General features: G+C 41.9%; 1 protein-coding gene across 1 annotated transcript in view; it reads left to right on the forward strand.

The window, feature by feature from the left end:
* The first annotated feature begins 797 nt into the window (after positions 1–797).
* Positions 798–4,565, forward strand: part of ALDH7A1 (aldehyde dehydrogenase 7 family, member A1) — a 34,922-nt gene continuing 31,154 nt past the window's right edge. The window contains exon 1 of the mRNA XM_008594342.1: positions 798–857. The gene's annotated coding sequence lies outside the window, so the exon portion shown is untranslated. The remainder of the gene's footprint in view (positions 858–4,565) is intronic.

The following is a 4,565-nucleotide window of genomic DNA, read 5'->3' on the forward strand; positions in this document are numbered from 1 at the left end:
GCCCCAAGACTTAACTTCTGTAAAGCAATTTGTAGCAGAAGTTAACCTAGAGGTTCTGAGTTTGGATATTATATCTCAGTCTTTTTTTCTTTTTCTCTTCTTTTCTTCTCCCCCCAATTTGGTCTGTTCTATCAATTCGGAAGGGATTATGTTTTTTATGTGTGATGGTCATCTTTTTGTTTTAAGGTTATTACGACCTATTGTCCTGCTAACAATGAGCCAATAGCAAGAGTCCGACAGGTAAGTGTTATTTTTAAAATTCAAACTGCTCACAGGCAATTTGTGCAAGCTTTCTTTAGAGGTAGAGCAAGAAACAAAATCACAAATGCAAATGATAATGCATTTCTTTTTCATTTGACATTTAAGAATGTCTGGGAGAAGCTGTCCTCTCTTTGGGTGGGTGTGTGTGCCCTAGAAAAGGTGGACCGCAAAGTGGACTAGGGAGGGGGGACCATTTAAGGCAATGCTTCTGAATTACCTAAGGATTTTGTTAGAATGATTTTGTTAGAATCCTTAAGTCTGGATTAGAGCCCAAACTTCTGCATTTCTAAAGTATCTCAGGTGGTGTTCCCAGAAGGGACTTTGAAAAGCAAGGTTTTAAAGAACAGCTGCATTCCAAACTGTCTTTCTGTGTTCTGGCCAGTTTTTGGAAGTGTAGACTGTGGAAATCATTCTCAACCATAAATCTTAGGGGTACTCAGATTTTTCAGTTCTTTTCTAAAAAATATGCATGTGTTCTAGAAGATCATCATCACTTCCCTTTCCTTCTCTCTCTCTAATTCTTAATTTAGGCAAGTGTGGCAGACTATGAAGAAACTATAAAGAAAGCAAGAGAAGCATGGAAAGTCTGGGCAGAGGTAAATATGACCTGTTTTGTCTAAAGCTCAGATGAGGCCACTGTCTAATTACCTATTGTATTGTAATACGATAAATAAACGTCTGATAAGCAGGTCAGTACTTTCTTGTTGAAATGTGAGCTCCTTGGGGGCTGTGACACATCTCTGCTGTATTCCTGGGATAGTGACTTTTCTGTATTTTCCAGTGAATGGGCAATTTTTTTCCCTCGTTTTTAAAGTAGGACATTTTAAGGACTTTAATGAATGGGTCATTTTACTTTTTACTTATTAGTTAATTAATTTATTTTTTTTGAATCATAATTGATTATACATATTTTGGGGTTCAACATTGACATATGTTGATCAAATCAATATTATTAGCATATGTATTGTTACAAATCATACTATTCTTTATGCCCCTTGTCCAGTCTCTCCCCAACCCCTTCTACCTCCCTTCTCTAATTACCTGAGATTTCTTCTCTCCTTCTGAAAGAGTAATGGTTACTCTGTTGATTTGTTGCCTAGATGGTCTGTCCAATGCTGAGAGGTATGTTCAGGTCCCCCAATAGTTTTGTAGAGCAGATGCTTCTTCTGTCACTCCGGAATGGGCTTTGTGGAGAGACGCATTCTCTTCTTTTCTTTGGTCCCTGCTGGTGACTCTCCTTGTGTCAATGCACTCCAGTGGCTGGCAGACCATCTGCATGGTGGTTGTGGCATCTAGCCACTTTCGTGGCAGCTATGGTGGGCCACCCACACAGAGGTGATGTTTTTGGCATGCTCCTTACCTAGTTGGTGGTGGCAATGGCAGTGTGCCTGGTTGTGGGAGTGGGTCCTGTGGGATTCCAGGTGGGCCCCTTGATGCTGGCAGTGTGCCTGGTTGATGTTTTTGGCATGCTCCTTACCTAGTTGGTGGTGGCAATGGCAGTGTGCCTGGTTGTGGGAGGTGGGTCTGGTCCCTGACTCCATGCGTCAGGATCCTGGGTGGGCCCTGTGGTGCTGGTGGTGTGCCTGGTTGTGGGCAGAGGGTCCGGTCCCCAGAATAGGTCATTTTAAATGGATTAAAACTCTGTGCTGATGTAATATAAACTCAAGCTATGAACACTCTATTCTCTGCTGAGGTTACTTGACTTTTTAAATGAGCAACTAGAAAGAAAATGGAAAATCTAAGCTAAAAATACCTGTTTGCTGCTTCTCCTCCCTCCCCTTACCAGATTTATCTGAGGGGGAATATATCAGCAATAGGTCAACATTCCTGGTCCAAAGAGCAGCGGCAGCATCTCTTTCTCAGGGCAAGGGTTCCTGTTCCTTCACTCGATCAGGCTGTGGGTCTCTGAATTTCTACCAGGAGTTAGATGAGCAAGTGCGAGTGCTGTGACTAGTGCTACACTGGCCACACTGACCTGACACTAGGTGGGGGCCAGGCTCCTGAGGAGGGAAGAGTAAGGCAGATCCCGGATAGCCTGGATTTCCCAATCTCCCCTCTCCCCATCCTCAGTGCGCTTCGTCTTTGGAGTGTCTGCCTTCTGGGGTTAATCATTTAAAGTGCTTATGGTGTGCTGCTGGGTTTGGGACTGCTAAGCTGCAGTGTTTTCTCTGAATCAGTGATTGCAAGGGGAGTTGGGGATGGGGTGGGTAGGAGAGGAGTAGATAATCCAAGAAACCCCTGGGTTGGCTGCAGCTTTCTCGTCAGCCAAGAGACGGGCTTTTTTGACATCTTTACTTTCATTCTGGATATAAGTTAGGCTCAGGATTCTATTATACACAATCAAAAATATCCTTGAGCAGAAAAATAATACTTCCACAAATAAACAGTGTGCTAAGTAAAGATTACCCAACCTGAATAGAGAATAGTGTCCAAAACAGTGTCATTTATTTTCTTGTTTTAAAAATTACTTTTATTTTGTCACTTGATCTTAGCTTAAAGGCCCAAAAGTGATACTTTTATTTCTTTCCTATCATAAAAGTATATTTCTTGTTTGAAAAGATGATGCAAAAATAAGATAATCCAATTTAGTCCCTTTGCCCCACCCTCCTCTATGCAAAATGGTTATTAGAGTTATGTTTTGGTGCATTTCCTTCTGGTCTTTTATGTGTTTATTTCATAGTTGTGATTATTATTAATACATACAGGGTGGGTGTAAAATTTTGTGACCTGTGATTGCATTGTATACCAGCCAGAAGTCATTGTATAATTTTTAAATTATTGTTTTTCTATACATCCAGTTTTTTAAATTAATAGACTTCATTTTTTAGAGTTCTTTTAGGTTTACAGAAAAGTGAGCAGAAGTACAGAGTTCCCATGTACTCCGTCATCCATCTTCCCGTGTCCCCTATTATTGACGTCTTGTGTTAGTGTGGCACATTTGTTACAATTGATAAGCCAATGTTGATATGTTATTGTTCACTAAAGTACATAATTTACATTAGGATTCATTCTTTGCACAGACTGTTTTGAATGTTCCTGCAATTTACCATGCTGTCTTTTGATCAGAAACATCAAGTTATGTGTGTTCTTACCCAGGGTGAATACAAACATGTTTGAAAAAAAGAGTTTGTGTGAGTTCAGGGTCTTGGCTTTTCCTGAACTGACTTCTCATCTGTCTTTGCTTTGCCCTAGGAGTGGCAGCTGATATTATATCTTCCTTTACTATTGTGCTGCACTTTTTTTGTGGTTGCTGTTTTCACATTCAGAATCTCATTTGGGGGTCCACTCTCTTACCCAACAATGCCAGCCTCTGCACCTAACATCTCTTCTCATACTTCTTGTGCTTTTTAGACATCTCCCCACCCCCTTAACAGAGTGGGGGTGCTAGGTGGGACAGGTTGCTTTCCTGGGTGATTGGGGATCCCATTTGTTAGCATTTGAGTTAAACAGTTGAGTTTGAAGTTTAGGGAAGAGGCAGAGCTTTTCCTAACTGTGCTTCTGGGGCCCCTGCCAATAGGGCAGTGACTTAAGAGAAGGCAGCTTGTGCCTGAAACAAGAGTAGCCCAAAGCTTGATCCCCTCCTGGCTCCTTCCCTGTGTGGGGCTACCTCTGCTTGGCTCACATCCTTTTGGCTGTCCCTGCCTGTGCTGGGGCAAACCACTATTTCATTTAATTCATTTGAGTTAAACCTAGAATTTTTCAGAGAGAACATTTTTCTTTAAGGGAAATGAAAACAAGGTATAAGTATGTGGAAAGTTAGTTTATAAAAACCGATTTCTTCCTCTTAAGTAAAGCTAACCACAGAGAATCTGGACAAGAATACTAAGATGTGCTGCTTTCCTTCATGAGCCAGTTGCAGTCTAATGCCCTGTTTCTGCCCTCAGCATCCCCTGTGTGTCCTCATTATTCCTCCCTGTCTCTCGTGAGAAAGAGCCAGAGTCTCTTCCATCCCTTGAGGGCAGAAAACTGTTACTGGGCCACCTCTAACTGCAAAAAGAAATACCAGATAACTGGTAGCTTTTTAACATGGGTGTCTTTGTGTTATTTTCTTCTCTCAATGCTTTCAGTTCCCTTCACAAGGCTGTCTTTGACGTCCATTCTAAATGTGACTTCATAGGCAAGGTGTGCAGGGATGAGGATGCTTGCTGCCTGTCTGGGGTGGGAGATCTGGGGTTGTTAATGCCCTGTCATGCTAGGTCTGTCGTGCTCACACTAGAAATATGGCTATCTTCCTTGTTTCCTGTGCCTCCTTTATTTCCCTCTATCTAACACTTACCTTGGTTTTCTCAATCCTGGCTGCTCCT

Source organism: Galeopterus variegatus, unplaced genomic scaffold (genome assembly GCF_000696425.1).
Source record: "Galeopterus variegatus unplaced genomic scaffold, G_variegatus-3.0.2 Scaffold10598, whole genome shotgun sequence".
Lineage (NCBI taxonomy): Eukaryota > Metazoa > Chordata > Mammalia > Dermoptera > Cynocephalidae > Galeopterus > Galeopterus variegatus.